Source organism: Daktulosphaira vitifoliae, unplaced genomic scaffold (genome assembly GCF_025091365.1).
Source record: "Daktulosphaira vitifoliae isolate Bord-2020 unplaced genomic scaffold, ASM2509136v1 Scaffold_1, whole genome shotgun sequence".
NCBI classification, from domain to species: domain Eukaryota; kingdom Metazoa; phylum Arthropoda; class Insecta; order Hemiptera; family Phylloxeridae; genus Daktulosphaira; species Daktulosphaira vitifoliae.
In genome coordinates this window covers 45,946,171-45,965,231 of record NW_026099572.1, presented here as the reverse complement: position 1 = coordinate 45,965,231, position 19,061 = coordinate 45,946,171, and the positions used below count along the sequence as shown (strand labels likewise).

The following is a 19,061-nucleotide window of genomic DNA, read 5'->3' as shown; positions in this document are numbered from 1 at the left end:
TTTTTTTTTTTGCAAATGATAAATATCGAAGTGAGAGTTTTCGTTATAAAAGGAATTTTCAGTAAAAGTAGAAAGATGTACTTTATCGATTAGAAATCTCTGCAGATTTACATAACGTTACCGCGTCAAACACATTTAAGGAACACGTCATTATTATATCGGTAGAAAGGAACAACGAAATTAACTGGGAGTACATGGTGGCCAATGGATACAGTCTATGCGTATAAATTTGTACACTGATAGTTTGTAATTAAGATTAAAAGTCACGGCTATTATTTTCAATCGACGGGGTACATTCGACGGCGTTCCTACCGAGACTACTATGTGCTATATATATAATAATTCCCAAAATACGTTTCGACACGTTCCATGACGAATTGTTGTTGTATAATGTATGCAAGCGCGTAAAACAAAAATATATTGTTTTCATCCCCAGGGCATTTGCAGCAAAGCGACGGCGCAACAGACTCTCTAATGTGTATATACAAACACACGACCTACAACCAAACGCTGCAGCAAGACTATGAAATAATTATGTAAAATAAAATAAAAAACTGATGCTCGGTAATCGTATAATTGATCACTACGCGCTACGTTCTTTTCGTGTATTGATTTCTGTAAAATATCTGTGTAAGAGCGCCCACCCATTAAGATTTCTACGCGCCTTTTCGGTCCTCCAATAATCATGTGCATTGATTCCGAGAGAGTAGAGTAACCCGCTCGTTTTATTTTGGGATAAACGATAACTATGATAACGAAAAATATTAGTTGAGCTATCAAAATACGTGACAAGAATTAAAATCCCAGTCAAAAGTAGAGGACTGAAAACCGTATTAAATACAGTACCAAAACTGTATTTTGGGCAGTAACAAAGTTCTTGTTTTTTTTTTTTAACATCACGTTGGCTTTATTCCAGAATTATTGTTACTCTGATTAAAAATTATAATGAAAAAGAAAGCAAATTAGTAGGCAGACAAATTATTATCAATAGAAACAGCGTCGTTTTAATTAGAATCATCTGAAAAAGTTTTTTTAATAATATTTTTTATTAAATAAAAGAAAGTGACTATAGTTGTTGACAAAAATAAATTTATTAACAACACGTGCAATGACTTCGAAGATAATGAAAATTCGTAATTTATTTCAAGAATGATGTGAATAATATAAAGCACCATTTTAGACAAAAAAACGATTTTTTTCTACCAAAAAAACATCCTGTGCACGATTGTATAATAATATAGCGGTTTGTTTTTGATTTCTAGGAAAATCTTAATAGTTTGTTTCAGTGTTACTTTTATGTGCTGTGTGTATTAATCGTAATGATCTTATTCACAACATCATTGAAACAAAGGTAACTCCTTCCTTTTAATTAATTTTATTTACGGATTGATACTCGTTTATAAATATAAATATTGCATTCTCCCTCAAAAGCCATTTTCTCAAAAATCATCTCAAAGGAATAAAATACTTAATAAAATTAATACTCAGTTTAATAATATTAATATATTTTATAGTTAATTTAAACATTAAGATAGAGTTAATCACATAAACGTATTTAAAAATTCATTTAACAGTATAAGATAAAACCATACATTTTAAACAATTATATTACAATGTTCAGAAAAGCTCAATAAAGTTATTATACTGCATAAAAAACAAACAGCTTAAGAGCAGCTATTAAAAAATAAATGTACCAGCCGTTTACAACAACACATAACAACGTAGAATTCAATATAGTTTCAACGTTCTCAAAATATTTGCTGTTTATCAACAGACATAAAATATCTGATCAAAGAAATTTTATTTATCATAATAGTGAAATTTATACGCGTTTGCATGTCTCAATTTCAGTTACTGGTTAAAAAAAATCAATTTAAACACATGCAATAGTAATAGAACATGTTATTTGTCCCATATTAAAAGATTGAGCAAAATCTAATAAATCATTACTCCCAACGGATTTTATGAACCAATTAAAAACTTATGAAATAGAAATATGTATAATGTGCTGGTAACGCGAATCGTGAGTACAAAAATACCCGCAGAGAGGATAATAAGTAATTATTATTGTGTACTGTGCGCGGGTGTTTTTTTTTTGTACATCTCCGCACACAATGCAATCATACTACGATCCTTACTGTAATGTTATGCAGGGTGAAGTTTTTACTTTGATTCCTATGTGCATTACGAAATGAAATAATTGAAATGCATATTAATCACACTTAGCGGCGGTAAAAAGATATTTGAAAAAATTGGTTATTGTCGGAGGATCTGTAGAAGAGACGGTTGACTAGTGAATCACGTGTAATTACTACAATATTATACACTTTATGTCTTTTAGCCGCCGAATATTAATTTACTATTTAAATTCGGCATGCTGTATTCTTTGATGTGTCGGAAAATAATAATAAAGTACTTCTTCGTGGTATGTATTATGTGTCCTAATGTGAACATGGCGCTAACAAGTGATAAAAAATACTACCTATGCAACGTAATAAGTTATAGGAACTTAACAATAGAATAATAATTATAGCGCCATATACAAAAGAATTGAAAAAACCGTAGATGTAGATGTCGATAGCTTACTGTAAAAAAAGAGTTAAAGAGCTATATATTTTTAATAGAGTAACTGCAGTAAAATTATTTAATGTATTGATTTTTTTTTTTTTTTCAGAAATTTCGTCTAGAACGTTAAACGATTCTAAGTATTAACTGATGAAACATAATATTTTTATCAGTTTATATTTTAACTGTTAAAAGCAAGTAAACCGGTGACACCTTACTTCGAGAAAATAAATTATTCAATGTCAAATCATTAGATTATCATTAGTCAAACATTTGGAGAATTTATGATTGAATATTTTTAAGTATCTAAGTATAAAAGTAAATAAGTTCCTCTTTTTTTTCATATTTATCTAAGACAAAGTAAATATTTATGAAAATTATAATACATATAAAACTATATATTTGCCTCAATCGGTTTCAGTCAAATTTATTGATATCAAACATTAGAAGAAAAGAGGTCATTAAACCTTAAGAAAAAAAAATATTGGCATCAATAGAGAAATCGCTATTATAAATAGCCTATTATTCAATACAGAATTTATTTCAGCAAGCACTACTTGCATTATACAATGCACAATGAAAATTAATGTAAATTTTAATTAAATACAACAGGCATTAATTGGTATTATTTACAGTGTTCTTTAAAGATGATGAAATTAACATATGAGAATGATTGGAATGTTAATAAATTTATATATTGTAATAAATCATTTTACAAAAAAAAAAATATGATTATATTTGTCAACAGTCATACTTAATCATTAACGCATTCAAAATACAATTTCTATTTTCTGTTTACATTTTTAACTTTTGTCATACACGTTATTTAATTTGAATTGAGCCTGAGGTTATTTTGAAAACGAATGTTATATTGAACCGATAATTTTAAAACAAATAAATAAACATAGTCATTGTTTTTACTTTGTAGCATAACAGGGTTGTTACTGGCTTAACCCGCTCATGATAACATCAAGACTGTTCACGAATTTAGAATGTAAACTATATATTACTCACTTGAATTACACATATTTCGAATAATAGGTAATGATACAATTTGAGTACTTATGTGTACATTTATTAAGCCAATATAACAACAATAAACTCAAACGTTAAACATAATTTTATTCNTTACACATATTTCGAATAATAGGTAATGATACAATTTGAGTACTTATGTGTACATTTATTAAGCCAATATAACAACAATAAACACAACGTTAAACATAATTTTATTTTCTGTACAATTTAAAAAAAAATAGGTGCATCCCAAGACAGGTGCAATTACTCTCGTTTACTTTTTTACAGAAATATCTGGTCTTGTGATCAAATCGTAGGCGTATATACAACAAACGACCCTCCTTGTTGACCCATTCTTAATAAAAACATAGCTATATTTTAAATACACAGAATGAATGATAATTGTAGATTTAATGTAATTTATTAAATTTTATTCAGATAATCTTAAAAATATTAAGTATAATAAAATCAAATATTATGAATGTGTATAAGGTGTTTATACATATACATATATATTATGTATGCAAGCCATTTTACATTAAGTAAGTATAAGTAGAATATTCAGTTGAATGTTCATTTTTGCAGTATGATTTTTACATTTTTAATAATTACAATTAATCAAATCGTCAACAACACTTATCAAATAAATTTTTATTTTATTTTCATCTTCTGTTTAATAAAAAAAACTTCTTATAGAAATTATTTTAAGAGGTTAATATTACCTAAGGGTCTAGATCAGTAATGAAAATTTAATACATTACATTGACATAAACCGATTTGTTAGGACTCAACACAATCCCACTAAATTGGTGACTGGCGTTGATGAATGCCAATAATTAAATACCAACGAAATATTTCAAAAAACAAATAACAAATTTAACAGAGTGAATGCTTTCATTTACTCCAACAAAAATTAAAAAAATGTTCACAGGTTCGCCTATGAAACGAATCGCCTTGTGTTGAACTTGACTGTAACGAAGACGATATTAATCTTTCTCGTCTAGTGCCCTCTGCACTAAATTATTATAATCGACTTTCAGTGTTTTACCAAATCTCGATTAACATTAAACGCGTAGATTTTTTTTATTTACAAGCGCAACCAGTTGCAGCGGCACGTTTATCGTTTACGATGCAAATTAGGGTTGACTACAATTAAAATGCACGTGTTATCCCCGAGGTATATAAAATGTTAATTTTTTTCTTATCCCGTTTTGGTTACCGAGCGGCAGCCAAAGCGGCTTCCCGCCCGGTCCGATCACTCGCGGTATTTTTTACCGATATTTTTTTTTACCAAAATAATCAACCCCATGCTGATAGCACACGTCTTCGTACGAATGATAATTACATTTGCGTGGGAACATTGTTACGTTTGCGGTATGTGCGCGGACATAACGGCGTTCAAACGCAATACAAACCGCAATCAATTACTCCTAAAAATATTATTAATATTAATACACCGCAAGAACTGTGTTGTTGTTTCGATTTAAATAGCAAAAGCAGGACGGCAATGTGTTCGATGACCGCCAAGATGGATATGCGAAGGTACTGAAATATACCGTACAATTTCGGGGTCGTTAGTGTTTTACCGTATTTTATACGACATAATAATACAAACGTAACGAAAAATAAATACTACAAATAAATCATAAATAAATTTGTTCGGAATTCACAAATCCATGTATATGTTTGTAGTGATTAATATAAAGTCAATATTGTAAACCTTTCTTAAAAATAAATATTTTTTGTTTGGTCCTTAAAGATGACGCCATCGCAATGCATTGATTGATGATGGTGTAAGGTTCTTTTGGAAATTGGCGTTGTGGCAAAGTAATTATGCTCTAGACTAATTGGGGTGTATAGAATGTAATAAAATATTTGCGAGTTTTTAACATATATATCAATTAAATATTGGGCAACGATATTAACCGACCGACATTTTGGTAGGACAGATTTGTAGAGATAAATTTATTGTTTCACAATAAAACAGTAATTACCGGAAAATTTCGCATCAAACGATTCGAACCGCTGGTCTTTTTTTTTTTATTGTTTAGGATATTTATGGATTTAAACCCATAAGAGAAACAGCGTGCTGACTATATTTATTATTGTTTGTGGACCATTTAGCCGACATAAAACAATAGTAGGCGCACGCGCGACTTTCCGCCAAGAGGATGAAAACGGTGTCGACGACGGAGTGTACATTACCCGTTTCCCACGAGGCTCCAGGGGTCTGTCTGTGTGTATATCGGTAATTACAGGTATAAAGTCGTATAACGACATAAGCACGTCGGCGGGTGTATGCTGTTGTAGAGCAGTGTTTTTTTTTTTATTCTTTATGGGCGTTACATAAAACTCACTAATGTTACACCGCGCTGACCAAAAAATTGACGCCATTTACTTAGGACTATCATCATTGTTACCGTTGCCAGAGCGTATGCGCGTCTATCAATAAGGGTCGGTTCCACCCCCGGTGCATCTTCTGTCTCCGACAAACGTATCATTTGCTCTACAAAACATCCACCGAAATCGGCATCGCGTACATACAATGGTAAGTATGTGTGATCGCCGTTCACGAGGTCTATAAAAAAAGAACTCGGTATACCGTTCCGTACGCAAAGAGCGCCGACGCCGTTTGATTATGAATAAACATTAATAAATAGACCAGTCGTTAATCCTCCCCAATCTAGCCAAGTGCATACAGTCTCCCTAGAAGACTTTTCATTCCTATACAACTGACACACCTCTCGGGGTTCACCTGTCCCGTCGGCTATAGACACAAAAATACTACTAAGTTACTCTTTTAGAACTTGTATAAGGTTACAAAACTGATTTTTTGAATTTGACAAAATAATGTCCAAATGTCAACTTACCAAACATAGTATAGATAATGTTTCGAACGAGCCCGTTGTTAACGATGTAGAACAAAGCAACTATGTGATAATCTTCTCTCCTAAATAAAAAATAACTTATCATAGGCGTGTAAAAATTACAAACGATTGCACATTAAAAAATAAAAGGTACTAATTAAAAGTGCATTAGACTTATTATAAAAACGAAATAATTTATTTTTTTTTAATGTTACAAACAACACAAAAACCTACGATTAAGAATATTATCGAATACGTTTCAAGTCTCATGTGTGACAAGTTGAGTTTTTTTACTTAGATAATTGAATAATTATAATTTTGTATCTGTTTTGTAATTGCGATCAAACAATTTCAATAACTTCACCTTTTTTTATTTATAATTTTTTTTAACAATTTTCAATTATATATTTTTTCAATGTTTACCCATAAAAATACTTTCGATATTAACAAATACATGCGTTGAACTTATAAGAATAATTCTTAACTTAAAATTAACTGGATATTTTCAATATTGAAAAATGAAACTAAAAAAAATATTAACCAGATGATAAAGATTTTCGACATTAATCTATAAAATAATAATATTTAATGAGTAAAAAACGAACAAAAAGGGTCATATCTTAATGCATCGAGATAAAAAAAATGTATATTTAGCACGAATTTAAATTTAGTTTTTTTAGTGATAGTTCCTCAAATTAAGTTACTTTAAGCTTTTGTTCAAAACATAGGTTATAATAGACAATGAATGTATCTAACTATGTTCAAATTCTCTCAATATACGTTGCAACCAAGATAGTTTTTACTTCTCTGTGCTTTCAAACTAATACAGTACAACAATGTAAAACATTGTTTATAGTAAGGGTAAAGCAACTGTCGATTACATTATACCGAAGAAATGTATCGCAGAGCTTTTTACAGATGAAGAGTCTCTGTGGCTACAAATGTGCCCCCAGGCATGGGATCTATGTCACCTGTTTGCAAACGATGATGGCTGTTGTGAGAAATATTTACTAACTGGTCGTCCTTTCCCCTTGTCCTCTTGTTAAAATGGAAAACGGAATTTGCATTAGCGCGCCTCTCCTTAAAATATAGTGCTCATCTGATCCACCCCAGTGTTGCCCTTAGGGTTGTTGTCTATACATTTATTGTTTTCTAAGACATTTTCGTTTGCCTCCCCTCACTTTATGTGCTTTACATAATATCAGACGTCATGCACAAAGGAAGTGCCTACTTACTACTGAGAGTTTAATAATATATTTGTAATGATATCTCTAAACGCTTATTTAATAATAATCAATTTTGATTTTTTAAATTTTATATAAATGAAATAATTCAATAATCACTTTTATTAAATATAATTAAAGACCGATTTTTATTTTTATTATTATAAACGCAATACAATCATCTGGTTATTCCTACACAGTAGTAACTACTAAATAATGTGAGTATAAAACTTATAAAAACAGCAAGTGTCAATGGACATGAAAATATAACCAAGAACATTATTATAATTCGTTTAAAAAATGTATATTTTTATTTTTGGATTATGAACATGTAAATTATGAGATAATTAGTAAAATTATAAATTATTTTTATCATCACAACAGTTCATTAAATTTATATGTCGGCAGTACGATAAATATTTACGATATATATTTTTTTACATCAGTATGTCACTTTTAATTTCATTATTTTATAACACTGGTGAATTTTTAAGTCGACAGAAATATATTTGTTAATACTTCATCAACAACATATAGATCTTCTAAAAATCTGAAGTTGAAATATAAAGCTAAGAAAATTCAAAATTTAAATCATAAAATAATATTTTTATTATGAGTTAGGAAAAAGTATGCTTTCAGAGTAAGAGCTATGCACTTAATTTTACAACCTAACATGTTTAATACCAACTATTAAAAATGTTACTTTTAACTATGACCATCTAACTGTTATCAGTTGAGATAACTAAAACATTTTTTCAAATATCTAACATCTAATGCTAATGACCAGCACTAGAAATTCGCAATGGCGGTTAGAACTAATTGAAAAAAATCAAGAAATACTAGACTACAGAGCAATATATAATTATTCACTTGATTTTACACGAAGAACAAGTGTTGGCATAGAAAGAGTGGGATAGGAGGCGGAACCCGAGGCTGTAGTGTAAATCGTTACTGTATAAGGTTATTATAGGTATTATGCGTAGTTCTATCACGTATTATAAAAAATTATTGTGCACGGAGAGTTTATCGATGGATCTTGTGGTTGTCAAACGGAATGAGCGGCCATACTGTTTAGAATGCGCGAAGAAGGCGGTGTATTGGTCAAGCACACAGGGCATCGAGTCGACCACCTTTACAAGATGCAGTGGTCAGTGGAAGTAGAAACTGTTTCCATCATACGCATACTGGTTTCCTATTTATAGTCAAGAGTTTTTCTCGGTTCATCCCAATGATTACCATGGTCGGGTTGGGTTTTNAACTGTTTCCATCATACGCATACTGGTTTCCTATTTATAGTCAAGAGTTTTTCTCGGTTCATCCCAATGATTACCATGGTCGGTATATATTCGTTACGCATGTATCGTCATTAGACTGCTATCGAAGAATTAGTTTTAATCGAACAATACTACACCAAAACCAGAGTTAATTAAAAAAAAACAATCTGTTTAAAATATAAATAAACAATTCAAAAAGTCCTATAAAACTATTATAAATGTTGGCATTATTGGTGTTTTAAACAAGCAGTGTTTATAACGTAACGAACCTGCCAAAAAGTTGAACGATCAACATTAAATCTTATTTTTTAGTAAGTACTGATACTAGATAAAATATGTTTAAAAAAGTAAACGAATTGAAAAAATACCCATGAATTATCATATACTCCGTAAGAATTTTTTATTATATAAAGTATATATTGTACTTTATTTTTTAACTTGGAATTATTTTATAATGATCACTGTTACTAATGATTTTTTAAAAAATAATTAATTATTTTACTGACGCTATTTTAATATTAAGCTTTCATATGAGAAATAACAAAATCAAAAAAAGAAAATTAATTTAAATACAATTAAATGTATTGACAAGTTGTAGAAAAATCTCATCGGCTTTTTCACGGGACTTTAAATCGCATTGCAGAAGTATTAATGTAAAAACAATGTGATTGACTGACATTTATCGAACAGAAATTGAATAACGTTGCAAATTAGATTGCCGGAAAGTAATAAACTTTACCGCAGGAAATGAAATTCTCTTTCACACGTTTCATTTGTAATTTTGTTCATGAAATGTTTTGGTCAGAACTCTTTCAAATCAAATCTTTATTGCTTTTCAAAAAATCGTCATGTATCTTTTGGCAAAGTTTTCTATTTTTAATTTTATAGCAAATTTGATTTTACAATTAAAATTGTTTTAATTAAATTTTTATACAGTATTCACATTAAATTTAGTTATTACCGCAGAGATACCTTATTTATTAATATAACTTAAATAAAACATAATTTCATTTATTGTTAACACCTCTTATTGAACTCTATATGATTAATGAAAAATCTTTGTAATGTTTTAAAATATAAATTTTAAAATGGCTTGTGCTATTAAATCAAAATCAATTTTTAGCTAAATAGTATTATTATTTATGTGTTTATAAACGTTACTAATCATTAGACAAGGTCTTTAAGGACAAAAAATTGCCTCTTAAATAATGAATACCAAAAAAATATAAGACTACAATAAATTTATTGGTACATTCGGTGTCTATACAATCTTAAGTCTAATCCTATAGGAAACTCTAAAGAACCGAAATATAAATTTTTATATACTTTTCTTAGTACTATGTATAATTATAATAAATTATGATTTAAATTGCCATAACGATAATTTACAAATTTTAATAGACCAATAATTATTTAATGAATAATAATATTAATACTAAATTAATCATATAAAAAGTGTTATTCTGCCCATCAATAACTCATAGAACATATCGTGGTGATAGTGCACTCTTACACTACAATTGCAGCACTGCCTAGCGACAAGCATCTGGGACAACGTTTTCTTTATTTTTTTTATTACTTTAAGCGTGTTTCTTATCGATTGCTTAAAGAACCTAACGTAGTATATTAACTGCAAAGAACATTTAGAATCATAAACGGCGGGCGTACACACTTACAACTACACTAAGATCTTCTCCAGAGATACGCTACATGAACACGGTTGTGGTCAGACGAAGGATATACTGAGGGTGGTGAAGCGAATAAAATATAATAATAATAATAATAATAATAATAATACTCCCGGTTAGAGTCCAGCGTGCTCGTTACACTTCATAATAGTATAATGTTTTGTACAATGCTCACACTATATAATTATTTCATTCATTAACCACATGCTTATGACGCGGAAAATCTCTTAGTCCCATCTACAGCGGCGTACCTATTGTCTAAACCGTTATGAATCTCAAAATACAACAACTACCATAGTATCAAAAGCTTGCCCATTATAATTATTATGATAATCAAACGGAGATTTTTTTTATATTTAAATACTTCCACTAGCATTATCATCTGCGAAAGATCCATAGTTACTCCAACATTAGTATATTTTCCGATTTGGTCGACGGTCAAATATTATTCTGGTAGATAAATGAGTTCTAAACAAAGTAATAATTTTCGAAACCTTTTCAGGTAATAACTTCTTTATGTACTCTCGTAATAATAATAAGTTTCTGCCGAGTTCTGGTCGCAAAATCCTAAATTAAATTCTGAAATTATTACAGTATCATATTTTTTTACGTTGGCATTCAAAAAAAAATTGATGTTCACTTTTTCCAAACATCATTTCAATATCGAAGCGGATTTTCAATTCAAAACGGAATTCGATTTGTATCAATCCCATTGATATACTTTTACGTCCGCATATATAAATAAATGATATGTTGTACTCGTGCGTTCGATGGGATTGAAGATTTTTTTAAGATTCGATACGAAATTGTCTTCTTTTTTCTTTTTTTTTTGGCGAAAATGCCTTTGTAGCAAACAAATATGATTTGTTGGCCGGGGAGCCGAACGTTGCACACTCAGTGAATACAAATGAACCGTATGACACAGTAAATATCAGTTCTAAATCCTTAACTCAAAATCTTTTATTGTTAAAAAATATCATAAATATTTTTTTTTTAGGTGAAAAAGAATAGATTTAGTTTTATTTCTTTATATTTGATTTAGNTATTTTTTTAACTGAATTTTTTTCTTCGTTGAATCGATTTTACAAACAATAGAACTCGTTAGAAGTTATAACTTTAGTTAAAGTACCTCTAAAATTACACGGTTTAAAAACAAAATTCAACAAAAATAATTTAGTAAAATTGTTTGAAAATATAATTTTTTGGTTGATACGTTCCTCTGATTCTACACAAACCATAATATGAATGAAACTTTAAAACAATATAATATGTACTCTTCATAATTATAATTGATCACTTCTCTTAAATCTTAAAATACATTCGTATACACACTGAAAATAATCATTAAACTATAATTTTTTTTTTTTTTTAACAAATTTTCGATATTATTCATTAAAATATTTTACCCGAAATTTTTGAAAAAAATAGCACATTAAAAAAAAAAAAAAGTAGAAAATTAAGAGCGTTTACAGTATTGTGAATTCATATCGGAAATTCATTTTTATTTTAAAGAATATAAATAACTTATATCAGAGTAGAATTAATACTCGAATCAGTTTTATTTAGATGACAAAAATTCTATAACGATAAATCTCAGCGATTTTTGATAACTTTATGAATTTTTTAGGTTTTAAAATCAATAATTGTCTTGGGTAAACCTTTTGGATTGTTTATACAAGTTGTTATAATTTCACTTGAATTTTGTATAAAGACTTATTACATCATTATACATGCCGTTAGAGGTTTTCCGAATATACTAATAAAAGATAGGGCTAAATTAATACTTGTTTCGGGTTATTGTAAACACTTTATTTTAATAAAATCGGCGATGTCTTTTTTTTTCTCCTGTACTCTGTACAAAGTCGACAAATTTTATTACACGGACCGTCACCGACTAGAAGTGACGGAGGTGTGATGGAAGTACTTTCGACGCGGTTGCCAGGGGTGGCCAACGGGTGAGACGGCCAGAGTTTGCGCCTGGAGCGCATTGATCGGCGCGAAATTCACTCTCTACCCTCCCTTTTATACCGTTTACTACCGCAAAAGCTCAATATGGCCCCACGACAAATCCTCCAAAATACTGTGCACCATTTTATCATTAGCCCATTGTTTCCCTCCTCACACGATGAATGTATTGGATCTACACGGGAAATCAAAGCGAAGAATATTCGACGAAAGTGCGCGTTTCTGTCGTATGCGGATGCTCAAAATCGTCTAAACGTATTCGCCAAATGATTCTTATAAAAAATGTTCAACGTCGAACACGACGGTTACGAGATAAATTGATCAAGTTTTCCAGATTTCATTTGGTCGTTAAGTGCCTACAAGATCGATTAACAATTTACAAGTCGAATAAATCAAATAAATATATCCAATATACTGCAAAGAGAATCGATGTTATTCGCCTTTTTCTTTTGGATATTAATTTTGTTTTTTATGTGTACATTATTACCCACCAGCAGATATGATTTATAACTCGTACCATGAAATTTATTCAGTGCAATGTTCGATAAACATAATAACATTATACATAAATAGGCATGTTTGAAGTCATCCAATAAATCGTTCTACGACGCAAGTTCTAATTATTTTTACCAAGACATTTTTTTTTTAACAAAACAAAAACAAAAATCTTATGAATATTGATTAGTTGAAACAAATATACAACACTGTCTAGTTCATTTGACAAACTGAAAAATAAGACTCGAGCAAAAAAAATGGTTGATTTTTTTAATACGACAGCAGAAATGGCTCAGTACATAACAACATCCAAAATACTACTATTACTAACGAGAAAACATCATCTCATTTTAAGAATTTATTTTTCACAAACTCGGTAAAGTGAAATTTCTTTTAAGTGTACATAATAGATGATTAAAAAATAAAAATTACCAAAGAATAAGTAAGCAGTCGACTGCAGCGTATTCAAAAATAAAATTCTTCGACGGTTAATAATTATATTTTCTTTAAAAAGTTTGTTTAACAAAACAAAGTGAGGTTTTTTTTCATAAACATATATAATAAAAACTATTCGAGTACTTGTGGCCAAGTTTTGAAAGTTAATATTTAATTTTCTCTCGGAGAATCTAAAATAAAGAATAACAATACTAAAAAAAAAACAACATTACTCGCTATAAAAGAAAACCCGTAACAAACCCTATTATTATATATAACGTAGAAAATTGTCCGACGTTGTATTATTTTGTCCGGATAAAAAAGCAGATTTCATGAATGTTATCGATGATCCATTGTAATAACACATAGAACTCGCAAAAAAAAAAAAAAAGAGTTAAACGACCACCTGCGGCGAACGCACTTTTTGCCAAGTGTATCCTTTTGCTGTTCCGATTTCAAACTAACATCTGTCCTGCAAAAGCGATCCTAAGACTTTTCGCGTTTAAAACACAATAACAATAATGTACGGCCTTTTTCGTGCCAAGTACATAGACATTAGCAGTCCCCAGGACGGGAAAACTGCAGTCTTTTGATGTACTGTACATGGTTAATTGGCTCATACCCAGTGTCACTGCGAGCTCATAATAAAGTAGGTACGACGCTTGTGGTGTTTACACGTCATTTACACGCCAACGTGATTCAGTCGGACGACCCTTGTAGAGTTCTCCTCTCTCTGGCAAATTTAAATTTCACGGACGGGTTGGTCTGGTCGCAGCAAAGAAAATCAATTTTAAAATATTGTAATTTGAATCTTTCAGGCCGAATAAAAACACACCACCACATCCTGCACCCCCAATAGCGGCGGCGCTGATAGTCTCATAATCATTTTATTCGCTCCAAATCTTTGGTATCCACTTCGTTTGAACTAACCCCTTTTTGCTGACATCAAAGTTGTTTTAATATTCGATTTTTGTTGCACGCACTCGAACCTTTACGCATTAAAAAGTGTACACTGATGATCTATTGAAAACATTTAACCAACAATCACACAACGAATTTTTCCTTAATCATATTTTACCGAAGTTTTTGCCTTCTATAATGACTATTTGTTTCTTTCATAATATTCCTCGAAATTTTAATTAATAAATAGAACCTCAAACCTTTTAAATATTTTATATGTCACAATTTTATATTATATTTTTAAGTTAATACATAATCATATCTAAGATAAAATTTATCAAATCTCAAATAAAAAAACTCTGCTATTGGATATTTATACCGTTTAATATCAATATTATAGTTTATACTTTGGCAGTAAACTCGTGTACTATAAATTAATAAAGTTATAACATTTTGTTAAGTAGGAAGCAAAGTATAAAATAATATTAACAATGTTTATTTATCACTGGTTGTTCTATTACAGGGCTAATCACCCTACTAAGTAATTTAGAATCGAACTTCAAAACAAAAAACTCAAATAAAATATTGATGTTTTCTCATCGAATCTTCACTATTTATTTTGAAAAATATTGTCTTCATTAAGTACACCGAAAACATTTTTTTTTTAAGATTTTCAAAATTATTCATTCATAAATAATAGAAAAACGATCATGGTTCACAATTATTGAAAAATCAACATCAAAACTTACAATGAAAATGTACATATCACAGTGTGAACAAAATTGCACCCTTCTTTTGAGGTTCAATCATCGGGCGACACATAAATTGTATGTACTTTACGATCCATTAGGCTTAATCCGGATAATTGTCAATAAATCCCAGGATGGGGCTATTGAACTCTGACAATCGCTAAACAACTAAGTATAATGATCGCAACCCTACACTTATAAACAATTACATATTTTTTCTCATTAATTTATTGTTTATGAATAAGTTGTGACAAATACTACAATCGGAGTTTTTAGAAATTATTACTAGAAAAAGGCTGTAGACTTATTAGAAACATCATTATTTACGAAATTGTCTACTCATTAATTAAATTTGCCATATGACGTATATAACCTAAAGCTATCTGCGGCGTTTGTTGCACCCAGTCCAGCGTTATGCATAGACGGACATTTCTCTCTTGTTTGTTGCTTATTTTTTTACATGATGTGCTTTGGAAACGGCCGGAGAATAGGCAACAATTGAAAACGATTGAACGTATTAATGGACGAGCTATCGATAAAACGAAGTTAAAAAGTTTACGAGAAGCGTTATAAAAATATTAGTAATCAAAAATAATAATTTAACCTACTAAACAGATTCGAAAAGTCAGAAAACGAAATTAATGCGTCCATTTTTAGAAACCAACTAAATTTATTGAAATATTTGTCGTTAGTTAGTACAAAGAAATCTCTTGTACGAAATAATTGGCTATTTATTCCATCCGGGGTGTATTGGATACACAAAAAACGGAGCGTATTAAAATTACTGCTCGGTAAAATAAAAAAGTGGCGCACAATAATTACACCGAAATGGAATAAAACACTCGTAGGGAGTAATAACATGCGCAAACCCTAAGGGTTTTGCCGGTACCATCAGTAATTACACAGATCGGTGCGGACAGATATCTGTTGTGCGGCTGTCCACAATGAGACTACCGAATTTATGATTTATAAATATGTATGAACTGTTATATCGATGTATTCATGTTACACTAATAACACGCCCCGGTGTATTGTCGACAGTGACGGCAATGTGCGCCAGGGGAGGTGTCCGTGTGTTCTGACCGCGCAGCGAACGTCCGGCTAGTTTTGTGAGACGGTAAAAAACGGTAGCCGGTGCAAATGTCCACGCATACCTACTGATTGCTATAATTTCCCCGTCGAGTCCGATGGTCAATGTGAACGCACATAATGATAGGTCTGAACAGTAGCAACGATCTGTACGTGTGTGATTGACGGCGGCGTGCGCCCCCCCGAGACATATCAATATTAAGTATTGTGTAAACGCCGTGCTGTAATAATACGTATTTCAACCATATACTCATCATCATCGGCAATATTTATATTGTTTTCACACACACGCACTAGGGTTTACGTGAAAACCCCGCGTTTAAAAAAATTATTTGAAAAAACAAAAAATTTAATTTCCATAATCGGTAGCGGTAGCTCGGGGTTGTCACGATTCCTGAGATTTCCCATACAAAAAGTATACGCCGGACCAAGACCTCCGCCAGCTACTGTATGCTTTACGTGTTTCCCTATGTTCACCCTCGTCCCTCGCACCACTATTATTTCAATAAGTAAAAAGCCAAACGGCAATTAACTGGTCAATATAGAATTCGCCCGGGAGACATGTACGCCACAAATCGCTCTAGTAACAGTTCCGAAACTGCCTATTATACTCTGAATTTCGATACCTACTCTTTTTTTTACCGTGGGACCGGCGGATTTAATGGAATATTCCACTGTCGATTCCGATACCGAAACAAGTACAAAATTATTGGAAAATTATGCAAAATTTCAAGTTTTTCTGCTATTGACCATCAATAATAATATCCTTAACATTTAACGAGACAAAACAAGAAAATTTATAGCTTATTATTTTACATAAACGCTGTAGTATGAATTATTTTTAAAACAGCCATTTCAATGTTGGCCTATAGTTTAACGCTACATTTTGAAGTAAATAATAACTCGGTTTTTAATTTATGCCGACTATAAAACATAAAAAAATGTAAGCTTAGATGTGCAACGAGATTTTACCATAAAATAGTTTCGAACGATTTTTCTACGGCGGATAACTCAAGTTAAATGCGATTTGAATAAATTATCAATTACTATTTACTAGAAGTCTAAGGCCAACACGTATACAATATTTTATGATACTTTTCAATGATCCCATGATTGTGAGTGATAATTGGTCCACAACAAATAAAATACATTTCTTTAAATTTATTCCTCAACAAGTACTTGTTGAATTTATATTCGAAAATTGCTAGTCACTATAAGTACACATTTGTCTGTGATTTATTTATTTATCATCCGATTAGATTAGATTTCATATAAAATAAATGATTTTCACCTGTGTTTTATGTAAAAAGTTCAAAGAAAATAAAATCTAAACTGTTACGATAAATTTTATAAGAAATACAACGAAGCTAAATAATCTAGTTGAGATAAGATTTTCGACCTTTTTCTTAAAAAAATTATTGTTGTTGGACGCGCTAACGGAATTTGTTATTTTTTACGAAATGTCTGGCTAAAAATATAAACTTTTTAAAATGTTTAATTACTTTTAATTTACAGTGAGTAAACCCTCCGAGCGAAATAATTGTGCAACTTTCTAAATTACTGAGTTTTTAAACAATTTAAAGAAAAAAAAATCATTTTCTAGTCAACACTTGCTTAGATCAAAGTGCATTACGATTTCAACTATACGTCTCTAGAATTACTCATTGACTTAAAATGGTTAAATAACCATTTGAAATTCAGCGTGGAATAAAATAAAATGTCGATTCAACTAAAACACAGAAAAAATCGATTAACTTTAGTTTAATGATATGTTTTCGCCAATACGACCTTAAGTTTACAATTTAAACTTGCATTATCAAATATTCAACTTGATGCAATAACAATATGATTTACTCAAACTATATTTTCGTAGTTTTAATTGAGACGTTTGCGAGAAATAATGAGATTCATTTTCATCTCGTTGTATTCCAATAACTTTATAAAAATACGTTTTATTCTTTTGAAGAGTATTTATATATTTCAAAAGCTTCACTATAGAAACAAAAACCACTTCAACAAGAATGACTAGCCGACGTGCGCCGCATCACAGTGTTGAATAGTGTTACAAAAAATAATAGGGTTTAATAAAAAATCATAACAAAGTAAACACTGCCTACTTAAAGTGTGTACGCTAAATTCTATTGTTGCGCCGCTGTGTAGACGATGACCTACGAAAAGGGTCATCTGCACAAGAGGTTCCGGCAGTGACTCAACACTATTGTAACTTGCACACTGTACTGCAATTAGTAAATATTTTTAAACGGAATTTAAACGCGTTTTGATGAACTCTACTAGAAGCTAGACGTACAATTTTATTCATATCGATTATTTTAACATCTCTTGGGTAACGCGTCTGAATTTTTTATTCAAATCAGTGCAAAACTACTATTAAAAAACAGCTTCGTGTGCAGAGGGCGTGGAAAAAACTTGTTCCTCATGTGTTACCACTAACCAATGAGAGTCCAATTTGTCTTATGAATAATTATCAGTCATTTATTTGCTTCTTAATTCTTGGTCAAAGTTCCACAGAATATATTATGTAAGCATTAATGATAAATTATGAATAATTATTGCTGTAATTTAGGAAGATTTCTTCGGTTTTTGTTCGTTTAAAAACATGAAAGTCTCTTATGAACATGGAAATTACTTTTTACAGGTAAATATTTCAGACACCCTAATTATTATTGGTACGCTGGTCGCGGGTATCTGATATGTGTACGTTTTTTGGCGATAAGAGTCATCGTAATACGAGTTCATAATATAATATTATATTCGTTCAAATTAAACGGTAAAA

At 30.5% G+C, this 19,061-nt stretch overlaps 1 protein-coding gene across 2 annotated transcripts in view; it reads right to left on the bottom strand.

Moving 5' to 3' along the window:
* LOC126901907 (transcription factor AP-2-epsilon) overlaps positions 1–19,061 on the bottom strand; it is a 95,165-nt gene that overhangs the window by 61,930 nt on the left and 14,174 nt on the right. Inside the window, exon 3 of one of the 2 annotated variants that reach the window (XM_050678851.1) lies at positions 6,453–6,532. The exons of the other annotated variant lie outside the window; for it this stretch is intronic. The gene's annotated coding sequence lies outside the window, so the exon portion shown is untranslated. The remainder of the gene's footprint in view (positions 1–6,452; positions 6,533–19,061) is intronic. 2 annotated transcript variants of the gene reach the window in all.